This window comes from Micrasema longulum, unplaced genomic scaffold (assembly GCF_059751315.1).
Source record: "Micrasema longulum isolate JH-2025_06_02 unplaced genomic scaffold, ASM5975131v1 h1tg000173l, whole genome shotgun sequence".
NCBI classification, from domain to species: Eukaryota; Metazoa; Arthropoda; class Insecta; order Trichoptera; family Brachycentridae; genus Micrasema; species Micrasema longulum.
In genome coordinates, this window is record NW_028277378.1 from 165,799 (window position 1) to 185,425 (window position 19,627).

At 33.2% G+C, this 19,627-nt stretch overlaps 1 protein-coding gene across 2 annotated transcripts in view; it reads left to right on the forward strand.

Annotated features, from left to right (window-relative positions):
- beta4GalNAcTA (beta1,4-N-acetylgalactosaminyltransferase A) overlaps nt 1-19,627 on the forward strand; it is a 95,200-nt gene that overhangs the window by 17,917 nt on the left and 57,656 nt on the right. The window lies entirely within an intron of this gene.

Below are 19,627 nucleotides of genomic sequence, written 5' to 3' on the forward strand. Positions count from 1 at the left end.
ATTTTGATTTGCTTGCTGTTCCTAGATTTTTTGCTAAGCTCAGGTCTTCTTGTAATTTCTTTCAAGCCAATTATTTTATTTCACAATCTTTGTTACTGCTCTTCTCCTCGTAATCGATTTGAACGTCTGAATCCATTTCCAACAAATCTGCTTCCCTAATTCATCTTCTATCAATAAATCTTGAACGTCTTGAAAACTCGCATCGTCAAAACCGTCACATCTGATCTCGTTCTAATATGCCAATAATTTCATTCTTACGATGTGTGTTCATACATAGGGGAAACCCACGCAAAGCGGTTGGGTTAAGGGAAATATTAAATTAAACACACAAAACTTACAGATAATAAAACTATTTATTATGTAATCTTAACACAATTGTTGGTCTATAGTAATTAAACAAAATGAGTGTTTTCTCAACTAATAGTGTTTTTAAAACATCAATTTTAAAATTTCTGATTTTATTCTCTTTGCCCGGATTGCAAAATCACAATCGTTACAGAAGTAAGCACCATGTCCACTCTAAGAGGTGCACGATAAGTGAGCCCAACTTTTACACCGACTACTTTGAATACAATTCTCTGGTAATGGTTCAACAAATATTTCATCACAAATCAGGCATTTTAAACGTATGTTTTCAACTGACTTTGTTTTTTAAATTTATTTCGCTGCTATTTTACTTTCTCCTTGATTTGGATTCTATTATAGGATAAAATATCCCGCTGCATTGCAGCAGCAAATAACTGTTAATAGTTACCCCCTTTATGTACTGCTACTACTGCTGTAACTCCTACTCGCTTCTTGCCCTTTGACGAAAATATATTTGGATGCATACTATACTATTTGAGATATTTGTGCCAGTTTCATTCATATTGTGATTACGACTGGCTGAAATGTTATTTGTAATCAAAAATGGAAATAAATATCATTTAGTCTATCTGAGAAAGAAATCTATCCAATTAAGAAAATTTTGAATTCTCGGGCAGAGCGAATTTGGTCGGAAAAATAGCACGTATTTCGGAATTTTGAAACTAAACTTAGCTTTCCAGATAGAAAAAAAAATATTATTTGATGAAATGTGGTACTATTTATAATAAAACATAGTAAAGATATCATAATTAAACAAACCTTGTCTTTGTATTTCGCAAGAAAATCCTCGTAAACCGAAATATTAATCAAAGTCGCGCAAACTCCCGTCCAATGACATATACAAACTGTCATCGCATCAGTTGTATGTGATACACTGATTGTGAGACTTTGAGAGATATCTTGTTGCAGTTTTCGGAAATATTCAACTCAATCGTTATGCCCGGTCCATCCGCTTCGCCCGGGTCTCCCCTACATTACGTTGCGAGAATCCGTGTTGTGGATGGTTTACGCAAAAAAATAGTGTAGTGTTTCAGCGAAACCGTGCTATACGAGGGTTACCTGTATATTTTTTAATCAGGCATTTACTTTTTTATTTAACCAATTACATTTCTACGAAATGATTGTTCTTTTCATGATTATTTGATTACTCACACGCATCATTGCCCGTGTCTGGGCAGAAATACTGGAAAAGGAAATCTAGTAGAGATATGTCCATCTCATAGTGTAGTCGTTTGCGCGCTCTCCTGCCACGCTTGAAGTCCCGGGTTCGATTCCTGGCAAATTCGACCTGAAATGTTTGTTCAAAGGTAGTTTTGAACTGAAACATTTCATTGTCCCTGGACTAGTCCCTACCTGAAGTGTAAGACTGATCACCCTAACCTTTATGAGATACTCTGGATTTAGCGTACCAATGCAGTGCCCTATGTAAATTGAAATAGCTTTAGTATTTTTATAGTTTATGATTACAACGTCATAGTAATGTAGGGTGCTTAAAAAATAAGTTAAATAAATAAAATTATGAATTTATAAAAACCTATATCGTAAAATAAATATTGTGAATGTGGGACATTATCATTATTTACTTGGTTTGTGTGTGTATTATAAACTGTGTTATCATATTATTCTATTGTCATGTCTTGTACTTAAATATTATTCAAATAATGTCACAACGCTAACAGAGGAGAAAATAGGGTGAGAAATAAATTCATTGAAGGTGAATTTATCAAGTCCGCCTCGTAGCGCAACGGTTAACGCGTTCGCTAACCATGCTTGACGTCCCGGGTTCGATTCCTGGTTGGGTCAACGTGAAATAATTTTTTTTCAGGGTGGTTCACTACAATATTTCACTGTTAGCGTAAGACTAATTCCTTCGCCTTCGCACATCGGATGATCTAAATTCACTGCATTTGTTGCTTTATTGTACCGCCCTATGCATTACTGAATGCGGAAATGGAAATTATTAGATAATGATGAACGTCTTGAATGCCTGTTTTTACTTACACGTCGCGCTGATGTTTTATCTGGAAGTTCACATAAAGTATTGTGACGCAAAAACATTTTAAAACTTCTCAGATATTTTTAATTTACTTAAAGATTTCCCGGATGTCTAAGAGAACTTAATATATCAAGTTATTTCCAGCGGTGATATTTCATCAATTACTCTGGACTGGTAGGTAAAACTGGATACATTTCCCGTTTTCAACCGGATGTTAAGACTGTCATGGAAGTAGCTGTTTTGTACGTAATTTTAAAGTACTTTGTAACTGAAAAATCATATGATTTTTCCATTCTAAAACACCGTACGTTAAAATCACGCCATAACAAAATAAAATTAATGAATATTAGACGAAGACAATAATTTTCTGAGGTATTTTTGATAAAAAATATGCTTGAAAGATTTATAAAACTAAAATATAATTACGGTACATTGGTACTCAGTACTCAAGATCAAGTATTTAAGTTTTTTTTTTTATATAACGATTTAAAGATAATAAATTGAACACGAAAGTTATTAAAGGGAAAAAAAATGCGATTATAGAAACAGAAATAAAAACGTTTTATATCGCAGAAGTTTTGTGGTACTTGATTTCTAGATTTTTAATATAAATTATGTATTTAATATAATCGGTTTTCCAGGCCCAGCCCGCAAAACTTCAGATGAAGATTCCTCATGATAAGCTTAAATAAAAATCTTTATGAATTTTTTCCGAAATAGACATAAAAAAAAGAATAATATCATAATCTAAAATTGTGTTAAATCCTTAATTTCTCGGACAAGCAGTCCCTCCACAAACCCTTACCCCTCTCCTACCCAGCCGCTTCTCTAGTCCGCGTCTGGTGTGTATCGCTTCGTTGATCAAATACGTTTATATCTATTTTTTTTAGGGGAGGGGTAAGGGTTTGCGGAAGGGATGCTTGTTCGAGAAATTAAAGATTTACTTCGTTTTAAGACTAAAAAATAGACTTTAAAAAAAATATTAGGATTTTTTTAAAGCTTACCGTGTGGACTGTTCCTCTGAAGTTTTGCGGTCTGGCCCTAAAAAATCGTGTTTATTGTTTAAAATAAAATAGCGGCAGTAATATTTTATTCAACCCCTTTTTTATAGAATTATGTTTTTTGTATTATTTTTTTTAAACAAATATTTTCGTTGTAAATATTTTATATGAATACATTATATGAACAGTATATTTTTGCCAAAAGTTTAATGCCGTCGAATGTCCGATATGTTTTTGCTGTAATCCAAAAAATGACATGCAAAACGCATTTTACTCATATTTTTTTTTTCTAATTTTAATGTTGAAACAATCATCCTTTACTCGTTGTCAGACTTGTGTTATAATGTATAAAAAATCTCGATAAAGCAATATCATTAGTAACAGTAATTTACAACTCCCTAGGGCATGGGTGGCCAAAGCGTCGACATCATCAGGCGTGGTGGGTGCATGGTAGGTAAACGCGCTGACCAGTGGCAGATTAATTTTCAGTCGATTTACTTTCTGGATAAAAATTATTTCAAATAATATAATTAAATGTTTTCTTTGTGTAAAATCACTAAATTTTGTCCTGAGAGTAAATACTGAAAAAGAAAATCGACTGGAAATAAATCTGCCTCCTGGTCTAGTGGTTAGCACGTTTACGTACCATGCCCGATAAGGTCCCTAGTCTGATTTCTGTACTGGATCTAAATTGGAAGACTTTTCTTATCACGCTTTAATCTAATGATCAAGATACGCTTTCATACCCTCTCACTTCTGTTCTTTGTACTTCACAATTTTAACGCTCCAATATACAGTGGTGTAGTCGGGCCGGAGCGCCAAGGAGCGGTGCTCCGGCACTTTTTATCTGAGCAGGGCGGCGCTCCGGCTCTAGTCAGGAACAAATATTACGTTTTAAAAAATATATACTTAAGTCTTTTCAAACAATTCGAAATAACAACAAACGTATTTATTGCCGATAACTGGCATATGTCTAAACATGTGTCCCTCCCTCTCCACCCCCCCCCCCCCCTCCCACTTTCTTATAGTGGTGGTGGTGCGCTCCGGTACTTTTTTATTTAGGACTACACCACTGCCAATATACCTTCGTGAAAAATATCAACGCACATCAGTTCATGGCTTACCTCTTCGTTCTTATTCTTAAACACTCGTAATTCCCATCCATAATTCCTCTTTCTCGAACTCATATAGTGTCCATGCGGCTCGGCTCAACTGTGAAATCGCCTCCCATCCACTATCAAAGATGTTTCTACAGTAGATTAGTTTAAATCGCGCCTGAAGAAACATCTCAGTTTTCTTCCTTGATCTCTCATTTTATTCCCCTTTTCCCATTAAGGACTTTCATTGATATTAATTATATTTATATGTACATTTTGCTAGTTTTATTTCAGTTTATATTTTATTTTTACCTTCGTATACGTTTTGAAACTAAAAAAATATAAATAAAATCTTTTATTTTATTGGTTGGTTGGACGAAATAGCCATTTGGCAATATGCCCGCTAGTGCACAAACATTAATGCGCTTATGAATGGGAGGTGTGTCAACTATCGTAATTAAAAACACATTTCTTTTCAATGCATTAAATTTCTTATTTCAGGAGTATCTAGTACGTACTACTGCCTATCAGACTTAGGCGACTAAATATCGGAAGAATGCTTTGTTCACTCTGACCGATTTCCTTGTTCATGTTTGTAATAATTGGTAGTCATTCACCGAAGCGGGATTCGTTTACAAACATATTGGAAAGAGCCAATACCGAGCCGCTTATTGGTTTTACACTCATTACGTCATAGCATCTGTTTGAAAACACAAGTACGCCACATGTACCTATCCTAAGTATTTTGATGTGTTTGCATATTTATACAATTAAGTGAAACTTTCCATGATTCAAAGTTGTAACGCGTGAAGAAACCTTGTTATAACATAAAATAACACATTGTAAGTTATTACCGTTTTAACGGTATAGTGTAAATAAATAAATTTCCATATTATAAAAATAAAACTTTGTTATAATTGTTACACAATATTATTGTTATTTTACAAGAACACTACTACAGTTTCGGGAGAGCACTCCTCCCATCGACGGGTTATATATTTTCTTGTAAATGAATAAAATTCTCTAACCCTATAGTCCTTAAAATATAGCTCGATTAGAATGACATTTATCAAAAAAAGTGGCGACATAACTTTGTAGTAACGTCTTAGGAGTTATCTATATTGACACACGAAAAATTATTCGTATCTGGCATGTTAATTTATTTTTTTTAATACAATGCTTGACACATTAATCAAAATAAATACATAAAATCAGCCTTAAAACTAAAAAAAACTAAAATAAATCTAATTATTAACGACGTTCTTACAAGGTTACATCATTTTGCAAAAACGTTAGAGATGGGACAAATTGATCAATGTAAATTAATCGAATAAAAAAATAATTCATTTTATGTTGTTTATGAAAAAAGTATAAATGTCTAATTTTTTGGTGAATAAACACACTATAATAGGCTTGTTTTTGCGTTTTTATATAAATTTTCGGAAACAGAGTTTCACGATTGCATGAAAAAACTGATAAAATCGATTTGATTGATTGATTGATCGGTAATTTCCCATCACTAATGAAATTAGTTTGACTTGACACCTGTCAATCTAATTAAGCTATATTTTAAGGACTATAATAACAAAGTTTTATTTTTATAATCCATATAAAAAAAAGGTAATGTTCGTATGTGTGTCCTCGATAGACTAAATAACTTCCTGGCCGATTTACGTGCGGTTTTCACCAAAATGATGAGTTAGGGGCGTAAATGTTTTATTCATCGTTCCCCTGGGTTCTGCATTCGACGAGAATATATATACAAAAATGGAAGGATGTTATTTATTTGAGTATAAAAATAAAAATTCTTGAATGTTTACAATCAACATTTGCTTTTTATGGATCCCAATCAGATTCTTTCCTTAAATTCCTTATAATTTCTATCCATTTATTTATTTTTCATGGATTTTCAGCAATGATAAAATATTTAATGTTAGTAAATATTAGTATATAACCACTTACCAACTTTTTTAGTCTACCGGTTTCGAGACGTACCCGTCTCTTCGTCAGGACACTCGCTACACCAACACGCAAATACTAAAATACGCCTCCACCCTCACCATCACCGTAGTATACAACCTGTCCCAAAATGCAACGATAAGGGGGCACCAGCGAGTGGACCTGCTCATGACTACACGAGAAAAAAAAACATTTTATAAAATCCGTCAAAAATTAACACCTCTGAGTTTTTTTAACTACCCTGACCACAATTTTTTTAATATTTCTGTTTTTTTTTTTGTATCGGCAACCTAAGTAACACTGCTATCTACCACAAGCCTTAAAATTCCCCGAATGCCTGTAGTTTTTACACAAAAATTAATCATAATTATTTTTTCTCTAAAATTTTCAAATATTTTTACTCTTAGTTCACTTTCACGCATCGTGGTGTAAAAAAAAAGTATGGACACTAATATGGCAAGTTTTTTCAAAAACTAGCGCAACTAACCAATATATGTTTTAAAGAGATGGCGTGCGTGTATTAATGCCGGTGGTAAACAATTTGAACATTTACTGTAATGTTAATATTGCAATAAATTAATTAAAGGATTGTGTATTTGTTTGTTTGTTTATTTGGATTGTTTTTTTTAATGAAATTTGCTTCTTGTTTAGAAATAGTACGCGTATTTTTTTTAGTCGCTAGTTTTCGTATAGTATTATACCATTTTTGAATCTTGGTTACTTGCGCTAGTTATAAAAACAACTTGCCATATTAGTGTCTATACTTTGTTTTTACACAATACCTACCCATCTTACCGTACCATCTTTTTACCTTTTATCAGAACAGTTTTTACACGCTTTCACGCACAATCAGACATTGGGGTTTCAAATAAATTTTCAAAATCAATATTGATATTGTTAAACAATATTATACGTCTCCGCGAAAACACGACATGTTTGGCCTTGGCAATTGTTACTTCAAGATTCGTGACGACGTTTGTATTTAGATTTAAACGCTCACAAAGGTCAAAATTTAACCGAAACCTCACGTATTAGAGGCGTGGCCAATGCAATGAATCGTTTTCGCGGGAATTCAAAATTATAAAGTGAAAAATACTGTTTATGATACTTATAAGTACAAAAAAAATTTTTTTTACTCGACAGTATTTCATAGACTTTTATTTATTGATAAAGTAATTGTAAAAAAAAAACTTAATGTTTTCCTATTTTAATGATGTAATAACTTATATTTCCATATAAGTTATTCATTAAAAAAATACTTTGTACACTTCCACTTATTTATTTTTACCAATTAGCGCTTTCACCCTCTAATGGGTATCTTCTTTTCCTATTTTACTATTCGTTTTCACATCTTTTTTGATGTCATCTCATATTTTAGTAATAAATTGGGTTCAATAAATAGTAAATTTCAGACAGTTCATCATTAGTTTTGACTTTTGCCTTACTTTTGTATACAGATCTTGGACAGTCATAGCCAAAGTATCAAATATCTCTCTTTCCAGAAGTATCCTCACAACATATTTTAGCAACACCCATAGCAAGACGTATAATATGTATATGCTTCTTTGTTATATTCAATTGATTTGAAATAATTTAGCAATTTTTTTTTATTCCTGAATTAATTTTTATAAAAGGAATCCTATCTAGCATTGTTATTTTTGAGTATATTTTTTTACACGGTACTCATGTGAACATATCCCCGAGTAAAAAGCAATCTCAGTGTAGTTTCCTGTTTCTTTCTTAATAAAATAGTCGCTTTTTGTATATTTTTAATGCATCTTAAGATTCCCCTTTACTTGGTATCTAATATTGATATTTTTTATGCAATTCTTTTTATCATAGTTTAGTATATAACTACTGTAACATCATTTTTTTAAAAACATATAATATATTTTTGATTAAAATAGTATAGAGCAAATACAATTGTCGTTAATGTTTATTTTATATTTAAGGAAATCGTACATACGTTCGAGTTCAGTAAATCGGTAAAACAGCGATGATTTTATTACATCAAAATAAAAATTATTATTAAAACAGTTTGACTTTCACGGGTTAAGAATCACCGGGATTCTGTTTTCACTTGACGGATGAGATTTATGGCCGTACCCTGGACTTGGACAAAGGGAGAAACATGTGGTGTCAAGATTACGCTCGAGCACTTCCTTCATAGTAATGGTTGATAAAACTACCCAGCAAGTTAAGTACGGAAGGGCTCAAGAGCGCGCATTCGTGTTGATTGCCTAGTGAGTATTATGCAACTCATTACTTGAATTACCGTCAAGGATAATCTAAGGAAGCTGGCTAAGTACATGAGCTGTTCCAAAATGCATAAAAGCGGCTGCTTGTAGTTGTACTTTCCATGGGATAACCTTTTTGGAGTGCTGAGAGCCACCTCCCAGTACCTGGAAAGTAGATGAACTCCTGGTTTGAAAGCAAAAATCTTGCACAATGACTATTCCAAATAAGAAAGCAGTATGGTAGCTGAGATAAATAACTCTGCCTTTTATGGCGGGTGCACGGCGTTTTATAAGTGAACTTTGGTGAATATTGTAGTGGGGGTGCTTTCCTTAAGGCCTCCGCGGGGGATGAAGCGCGCAGGGGTAGCCGGTCAGCTGCGGTATTAGAAGATTTTTTTTTCACTTTTTACATAACACTTTTTTTTATAAATATGAATACCTCAATAATTACGGCACAACCCGTGTCGAGGCATTCATTTACATTATTTAATATATTATACTTATGGTGTCTAAAAAATAAATATATAAAATACATATAAAATAATACATATTCATACTAAAATATATACATAAATTGTAAGAAAAAAAAGAAAACAACATTATATTAGTACAGCTCACATATTTAACTAACGTTGTGGGGCCGAGACAGCGATATATGGGCAAAAAAAAAAACGTAGGTACCCTTTTCGGCCGCACGTTACAATTGTTCTTAATTTTTATGAAATAAAATAAATAGTAATACCTACGTCTGTTTCGACGATAAGTATTATTGGATATTTTCAAAACACGCCAACTAAGTATACAATATCTGTTAAACTAAAATCTCAGATGAGGGAATATTTACAATGTATATTATTCCGCTGTCACCTTTGTAGTAGAGCTGGTAAAAAATATTGTAGCTCTTAAACTGTAACCGGTTAAAAATAAAAGTTATTTTTCGGAAATAGTCGCATAAGAATATTAAACTGTTACTGTGAAGAAAAATTAATCAGGGTGTCAAATGAAAATATTTTAAACAAGCAGTTTGCGAGGCTGCGTGGCTGCGTGGCTGCGTGGCTGCGTGGCTGCGTGGCTGCGTGACTGCGTGGCTGCGTGGCTGCGTGGCTGCGTGGCTGCGTGGCTGCGTGGCTGCGTGGCTGCGTGGCAAAAACATGGCCACTCTTTTCGTATAAACATAAAAAAATAATCAGGATATATAAAACTGTTTATTAAATAAAAGTTAAGAGCAGCGTGGCTCGTCACAAGTAACTGTTCAATGAATATTTGCAAAACTGTTCCAGCAGTTGCTGGTACTAGATTTTTTGACCACGCTGCTCTAAACTGTTATGTAGAAACAGTTTTACGAAAAAAGTAATTTTTGAAACAGTAATTGTTACTGTTACTTCTTATAAGTAACAAAAATGCCCATCTCTACTCTGTAGTAAGTTATATCTCCGAGCAAAGTGTCTAGCATAATAATTTTACCGTATATTAGACACATTAGACGTAATGTGGTATTGAAAGAATCTTCTTATCTGCCTCGGATATTATACATTTCATCATTCATCGTCATAATTTCTTCCTATCTGCACCCAGTGGTGCATAAGGCACAGCATACATACCCCAATCGCGGTGTATCCGGATCACTTTTCCCGATCAGTCATACGCTTAAGGTGCCACTCTAGGAACAATGAAATATTGCGTAGAACCACCTTGAATATAATTATTTCGCGTTCACCCTGCCAGGAATCGAACCTAGGACCTCGAGTATGGTAGGCGAAAGCGCCAACCACTGCTCTACGAAGTGAACTTATCTCCAGTCTATTTCCTTTTTCGGGATTTTTACTTGGTAATAAGCAGCCATTGAATCGGAAACTTTCGTCCAGGATTCTTGTTCTTTTTCACACACAGAACTGTATTCTTCATCCGTCTGGGCACGTACAATATTTATATAATATGTTATTCCTAATTAGTATAAGACAGACGTATAGAGCGAGTGTATTTCACCGTAAACATCGTTAGTGTACAGGGAAGTGAATTAGCTATATTTATAAAACAGTTGTTCATACTTAGATTGTTCTGCTTTTACATAACATATCCAAACGGAAAACAATATTATCACCTGAACACACATTCCACGGCGTTCTTCGCGATCAAACAATGGGGAGCATTCGCATTTTTTAAATAAAAAAAGTTTTCCCGAAAATTTTCACGTTGAAACTTGTACGTAATGCTGTAAAATGTTTTTTTTTTCATTATGCTAGTATAGGTATACATTTTGACATATGGTCACCGGGCGCGTGCGGTGAATATTGTTGGTAGGGACGCTAGTAGATTTAGGTAGATATCTAATTAAAATTAATATCGCATATAATCACTTTTGTAAAGTGCGCTTAGGTATTATATTATTAATATGGTGCTTAATAATTATTGGCAGTTGATTTTCTACAAATTAACGGAGCACAGGAGTAAGCGCGTCTAGCGGTGAAGCTGTAAACATTAGAACAGTAACTTAAACTCGAAAATGTTCTTAAATTTTGTCGAAATTACAATAATACACTATAAAAAACTTTATGCAATACGTTATTAGACTATTTTTTCTTTGCATTTCACGAGTTGGATGCTCTTATCTCTATCAGTTTCGTAGAACAACACAATGTTATAAACCTTGATACACGTGCGCGGAAATTCGAACATTTGTTATAGGACTGGACTCAAAATAAAGAGAAGTATCCAGATTCCAGCGTATGTAACGAATACTATCAAGGCCAAAGTACTTTGATATCCAGTACATTGATATGGGAAATACGCATACATATGGGTAGGTATGTGTACTGAAAATATTACTTAAATTTGTAAATCACGTGCGCTGGGACATTTTCTGCGATAATTTTAAGAATATTTATAGATTACAATTTTTTTAATGTTTACAATTTTAATAACAAAATACATATAATGCAATATTATTTTAAATATTCAAGGGGTGCGCCGCATCCACAGTGTGTATAGGCGGAACGCGCCTGATGGTCACCACTATGTAAAATTTATTATAAAAATATGTAGTTCTTATATTTCGCTATTATGTAAACGTTTTGATAGCTTGCCGCCCCATCAAAATAAGGTTTTTACAAATACGAGTTCGCGCAGAGTTTAAAAATGTCAGTAAATTTACTTTTGGAGAAAAATAGTTCTAAGTGCATCCAAAAAACTCGACTAGGTTTATAATATTTTTTTCTTTACATTAAAATAATGAAATCTTGATATTAAGTTACTTTTATTGATATGATACTTTTTTTTTCGTAATATTGGCGTGTTGCATATTTTTATTTTAATACAATAATAAACTTGTGGCCTTAAATTTACTGCGGCTAGTCAAAAAAATGTTTTTCAGAAAATTTTCAATATCGTTCAGAAAAACAATTTGAACAACCTTTACCAAATCCGTAGATTTCAATAAACATATTTCAATAAACATGTTCTATGTTAAATAACAGTTATATGTTAACGCTTGCTTTGATCATTTCTAGTGGGTTTTTTATTATTTGATTATTACTACTTTCATAGTTATCATATATACTGAACGTGTAATTAATTTTGATGTATTTTTTTTTTTACTTTGGTCGCATTTATAAAAGCAAATTTACTCAGTTACTACTAAAATTGTCTCTTTTTCGATATTTTTTTTAATACAACGCGAATCATTAGAGACCCTGACATCTGACACGACATAAGGTGCCTTGAGTTGGTACATTTGTACATTACTACAGATTCTCAATTTCCAGATTAGAATATTATCATAACAAATTTGATATCTACACATATTACATGGAATGCTAATTAAACACTATGTTCAATCAGATGAAAATGGGCGTTTATTCGTGACAATTTACAAAGATTTTTAGGTAAATTAAATTTATTGCGACATAAACGATGGGTGGATGATGTGATCCCAGTCGCGGGAAGAAATTGGTCGAGAAAAGCTCACGATAACAAAGAATGGGAAATTTTAGAAGAGGCCCGTATCCAGCAGTGGGGAGATGGCTGAGAAAGAAGAAAGAGCTAAACCGTTTATTGATGTGGTTGGGATTCTTCTGACTGCATAGGGAAATATCACCATTTTTTACATTTTTAAAGTAATTAGGGTCTATAAAATACTGTCTAGTAAAAATTTTGGATTCCCGCAAAAAACGGTCATTGCATTAGCCACGCCGTGGCCACGCCCCTAATACGTCACGATTCATGTTCATTTGCAACTTCGTTTTAAATTATTCAAGTATTTTTAGAACATTGTCACGAATCTCGACGTCACAACTATCATTAGGTCTCAATTTTCTAGTGACATATTTAAAAAAATAAATGTACATGAAACCATTTCTTCACAATATCCATATTGATTTTGAAAATATAATCAATTATTCTTCATCCATTTCATATATTTTTATCGATATTCGTAGTACGTGATATTTCCTTAATTTGTCACCTCACCTCACCTACTAGGTAACGCCTGAAAACATTTTTCAATTTTTATACTTCTTTTTAGACTAGGTTTAATCAACAATATTGTGAGGTTGTCCAAATGTTTTTAGAGAAAAAACTGGATTTCACCCTGTAGGGATTTATTGAGATTAACATATTACAATAGGGTTCAATTTCGGGTGTTTGATTCACGTTCGAAGTTTAATATGATTTTTTTTAAGCATGGGTGTTCAGTGCTGTAATTCTCCACCGCGAATTAATCTCCTGGCCTGTTCTGGTGCAACAAAAAACTCTAGGCATTTAGAGGGCTTATGACCCGTCATTGGCTCTTAACTTCGCTAAAATTAACAGATAGAGGAATTCAAGGAATTCGGTTGTTCAAACACAGGCAAAATTATGAATTTTACCTAGTGTGTAAAATGGCCACTTCTTAAGCCGGCCAATGACTGTTCATAAGCCTTGTAAATGCCTAGACTTTCATATTTCTCTCTCTAACATGTTCTCCATCTCTGTTGTAATATGTTAATCTTAACTCCCTGGAGGGTGAAATCCAATATTTTGTCGGCAAACATTTGGACAAACTCGACACTCTTTTGTTGGTTTACTCCGCGCGCAAATTACTTCATCACGTTCGCAGAATCAGTCAGAAATCTTTAGACCGGCCTGAAACGAGTCTGATAAACAAATATCGACATTAAAATCGATAATATTCGTACCAGCAATTGAAGAACATTTTTGTTTGTATATTTTAGAACAGCGAACACAGCCAGTGGCGAACTTTAATTCAATCAAATGTACTATCAAAGATTGGCGATATTTTAAGAATTTAGGCCGGGTTGTTTGATCATTAGTAATAATTCAGAATCAAAAGTAACGGTAATAATGAAAAAATCTTTTTTTTATAAAAAAATACTTGAAAAAATCTTTAACTATCACAACTCGTCTTAGTTGCTAATTCAATCGGTGATTATCTTTAAATTCCTCATAAATACCTTCATTTGTCAGCGGTGAACTCAATTTGAATATGTTTATAAACTCAGTTTGTGATGATCACTGAAACCGCCTTGAAATGTAAATTCTGTATCCACGATTCCGTAAACATTATAATATAGATATTTTCAGTGGTAAGCTCACACTTTTAAGGTGATTCAGTCTGTGATCGTTTCAGATAACGTGAATCGAAAGTTCAGTTGGTTTGATCACCAAAAAATGTTAATAAGATCGACGCGATGCATAAACATCTCGTATATACACGAAAAGCATAAGTTGAATGCGTATTCTCGTATACCTCAAATTCGCAGGTCTTTTTCGCATTTCGTATACGTTGCCATTCACTTTGAGATAAATCAACGATGCTCACTGACATCGTATGAATAGCAAATTCAGACAATCTGCTAAAAATATTTTCTAGTTTTACGTTGAAGTTTTAAGTAAAACGCATTACCCAACTTTTTATCTTCCTTCCAAACTTTTCTGTTCTTTCGTGACTGCAAAATGTTTTATCAGCGAACCATTCGTTGCTGAAATAATATAATGTAGCCTTTTTTTCAACCCAAAACAATTGCCATGCGAAAGTGGAGAAATAACAAGATTAGTTTTCAAAAAACGGTTCCTTTTTTCAGTGTGTTTCGAAACTCGTGCCGTTTTCTGTTTTCCGAGTAAGATCCTTTGGTAATTTAGGCAGAGAAGGGTGGTTTTTCTTTTTCCATTTTTCTAATTCAACCAACGCCTTTGGAGTAAGGGCTGGCTAAACAAAAGTAGCCGACTCGGCAAAACCTTTTTATCTCTCCTTAAATATGGAAAGCACGTTCTCTATCAAATATTCATGTTTTTTATTACGGTAATATACATAATGACGACAGTATTTTTATTATTTCGGAGTTTATTTATCTAATATTTGTGATGTGGCGTAGATTATCAAATAATTGATGAGAATGAATGAATAATACCTTTATTGTATTATTATTTAAATAGACCCGTTCAGAATATTTTCCCAAGCTTTTCGCCAAGATTATTTTTCTTTTATAACATATTTTACAGAGAGTTGGAGATAAATTTCCTAAAAGAGTAAACGTACCTTATATCCGACATCCTAGTGAAATGAAATTACCTTTAATGTGAATAATGTTTTATCTTTATGTTTATAAATAATAGCAGAGAAGTGCTAAAGGCCTTTACAAACAAACGAACCATCATGCCGTTTCCACGTAAGGGTAAGCAGAAAGGACAGAACATATACTCATTCACGCGCGCCGATTATTCCGCCTTTTGATATGTCCATCTTCAAATATTTGTTGGATTTGATCATGCCATGTTTTTTTCAGTCTTCTGTTGTTTCTGCATCTATCAACATTTGCATTATGAATCTTTTTAGCCGTCGTTTTTCGCTGTCCATTCGCTCTATATGTCCAAACCAATGCAGAGCTCTTTTCTTGATTTTGTCGATAGTTTTTTTATTTATTTATTTTATTTTATTTGGGATTTTTACAGCTATTACATAAAAAATAAGTAGAAATTTTTAAACAATACAAGAGCCTATCAAAAAAATCCACTGTAAATCTAATAACACATAAGAAAAGAGTCTACGTAATTGTATGTGTTTGTATGTGAATGTGTGTTTGTGTATGTGGGTCCATAAATATAAAAAAATAATAATTTTAAAATATTATTTATATGGAAAAGGGTACAGGAAAGAGCTTGGTAAGAAGTTTGGTTATTTAAAAAAAAAAAAATTGTTTATACCTACTTCCGAAACCTCTTTGAAAACATGCTTATTTCAGCCTTATCCAGGGTCTTTGATTAAGCGTTCTCAAAGAAATATGGGCCGATGACGCCGCCAGCCCAAAGTCCACACCAAACAGTGACTTTTTCGGGATGCATTGGACGCATGTGGATTGGTATCGTCTCAAATTCGTCAATTATGTTTGTTGACGTACCTATTCGTCTAGAAATGGGCCCCATCGTTGAAGATGAATTTTCGATAAAAATTAGGGTCAGTTTCCAACAGTTCCAGAGACCATTCAGTGTTTAGCTTTAGATTCTATGTCAGTTAAATTTTGTACGGGTGCAGGCCCAAGTCACGACGCAAAATTCGCCAAGTTGTGGTCTGCGAAAGGCCGAGTTTTTGTGAACGACGTGAAATCGACTGCCTCGGATTATCCTGCAGTCTTACGGACAGCGGCGATGTTTTCGGCAGATCTTGCGTTTTGTTGACGCACGTGTGTTGGTTGATTGATAACTGAACCAGTGGGCTCAAATTTATCCACCACACTGTGAATAGTCTTCTCGGTAGGACGCCTATGGCGACCGAAAAATGGGCGAAGCTCGCGGAACGTTGCCCGAACAGAACACCTATTTTGATAAAACAATTTTATCATTTGCACGTGTTGTTGAACGCTATATCCGTCCGTGGTGATTGGGCAAAACAGACTGAATAAATGACAATTTGACAGATGTCGCTTCAACAATATGGCCACCATCAACTGTTAAAGTTCGTTAGTCCCTATTGGAAGACCCTTTATAATGTACGGATCTTCGTACGCTATTTTACATTTAAAGGCCTTTATTACGTGCGAAATCGTCAAATCACCTAATCACTAATGTTTTTGTTATCCAGTGATTTGTACGAAATTATAAATGAATAGCGTTTGCATTGCACTTTCATCCAAATCAAAAAATAAATCATTAATTTCTTGGACAATTCCACACATACCTTTACTAACCAAGGCCCGATTACGATGGAACGTAAACGCAGTTATTTTCAATTGTCTACAAAGTAAAATCTATGTTACTTAACGAAAATATAAAATTTGAAATATCTTCGTCGATAACTAATAATAATTAAACATTAAAAAAAAATACATAATAATATACACATTTTTGTACAGAAAATAGGATTTTACTTTATAGACAACTATAGACTTTTCACTGCAATCGGAACCCGGGTGAAATGCATTTAGTATTCAAGCGTCAAAGTATCGGATTGATGAAACAATGCTGTTTAGGTGACTTGCGCGTGTGTTGTTGGTTGTTGCATCGCTTTCTGGGTACTGTAGTACAAAAGGGATGTTTCGGGACAGAACTGCTCCGTCTTCTGATTCTTGCAGTTCAACCATAGCCAAACTCGCCATTAAAATTGAATTAGTTGGGTTTGCTTAAACCTCTTTAACTCTTTCACCCTGAACATAGATTTAGTTGGTTTTTTTTCTTTTTGAATTCTACTATTTATAACGATTTTTTTTAAACTCCGTGAAAAAAAAAATCAGTAGTACAAATTGGTTCCGTTATTGAATTGTTATATAAATATGTGTTTTTTTTCTTATTACTATGTATTTACAATTTATTTATTTTTAAATCAGCATCATATCAAACTTAAGTATTGGTCAGCTTGCTTTCATAATTGAAGGCATCGTTCTAATAACATCACATATCCTAAATTTTCCAAAACGATATTATTGGATTTTACTATTATTCTGTCTAAGCGTCCATACAATAGTTCTTTCCAAATATTTCTTTTAAAAAATCGTAGAAACCGCAAATTCACTGTTAAAAATACCGTGTTTTTGTAAAAACAGCAATTGTCCTATAAATTTGTATATATCTTTTAATTTATTTTTATTTATCAAAATATTTATTTTGTTCTATGATTTATTTTGTTGCCCTTTAATAATAAGGAATATTATTGTGTTTTTTTTAATATTTTTTATTTCCTTTTTTAATTACTATAAAAAAAATACCATATTATCTTTTACAGAATACTTTATTTTTTCTTTCTTATGTTATACAAAATTATTATAACCGTCCATTATTTACTTTAGGAGCAAAAATTATTTAACATTCTCTTGTATACCCACGAACAGGCCATGCCTTTGTGGAATTTTTTTGTTTATTATTTTTCTATTAATATGTACTCCATTGATATGTAATTATGCTTTATTTTTTTAATACTCTGTTTTATATCATATTTATTGTAAAAAAAAAAAACAAATTTTTTTAAATAAAAAATAAATAATAAAAAAATTGCGTTTCTGTCACTATGTAGCGCCACTACGAGTATCACTAATTGTTTGGTAGTTCAAAGGTGTTCTGTATGTTTTTTTATATTGGGTTTTAGCAGAGTTTACTAAATATTTTTACAAATCTAAATATATAGATTTCAACTTCTGTACATGTTTTTTTAAAAACCGCTATTTTTATTTCAGCTATTAAATTGATACTAATTTTTGTTTAGTTTGCACTAAAAACCAAATATTAACTTAAACCAGCAAATGTTACACTAACATTTGATTAAATATTTCAATAAAAATACAAACACGCAAACAAACCATCACGCCGTTTCATCGTAGGGGTAGTCAGACAGGATAGAACGCCATATTACTCTATCTTTGCATACAGAACTCGCTTCCTCTACATTCATACATCTTCTCATGCACGCACGCCGATTATTCCTACTCTTGACATGTCCATCTTCAAATATTTGATGGACTTGATCGTCCCATGTCTTTCTCGGTCTTCTTAATACTTATAAAAAAATTCATACCTTCACAGTGCACTTAAATTACATCTATGATTGAATTTCATCAAAAGATGTAAAAATAATTGCAAAATCGTGGCATTCACACTTTCCTGAATTTTTTTAGGGTTTTTTGATATTTGAAGTTTTTAAAATAAGGTCTTCAATTGTAATATTGAAGTGAAAAGGAGTAGTAATTTTACACAACACACAACCAAACGGCTGACAGCTCTACGCAATACTACCCTAGGAGTCATTTTGTGGAACTAATTACTTCAAAATGGCCGAAACTATACCAAAACGTCTAAATATGTACCGATAGTAATAAGTTACATCCAATGCATTCTCAAATTAATGATGTATGAGTTATTTTACACCAGGACAAATTTGTACTGTCAAGGAGCAAAAGGTGAAAAGACTCCTAGAGTGGAGGATATCTACGGAAAGTACTGTATGCTCCAGGTGCATAAGGAGAGCCTCCCATCGGACCGTATTAAGCTTGGGTTTCCTAGGACAGCGGTGCCCGTATTTTAACGGCCGTAGTGAACATTAATGCGGTTGACAGCCGTCGTAACGGTGACTAGAGAGTGGTTTCCTATAAAAATGGTGTTGATAACACCGTTAAAAAATAAAACCACTCTCTAGTCACCACTACGACGGCTGTCCACCGCATCACCGTTCACTACGGCCGTTAAGATACGGGCACCGCTGTCCTAGGAAACCCTAGCTTTACGGGAAGATTGAGAACAGGATGCCTCGCTCTACAGAGAATTAAAACTACCACGGCCAAACATCATTATACTTAGATAGGACGGAAGCTTTTCAATAATTTACCACAAAATCTACATCAAGAAATAAATTACGGAAAATTTAAGGATCAATTAAAGAAAAGCTTTTTGACATAATTAACATTAACTGTATTTTGAAAAAAGAGATGTATGTTTAATATGTGCCTGTGTTTATATTTAATATTTTTTAGTGTCATATTTTCTCAATTTTTAAAA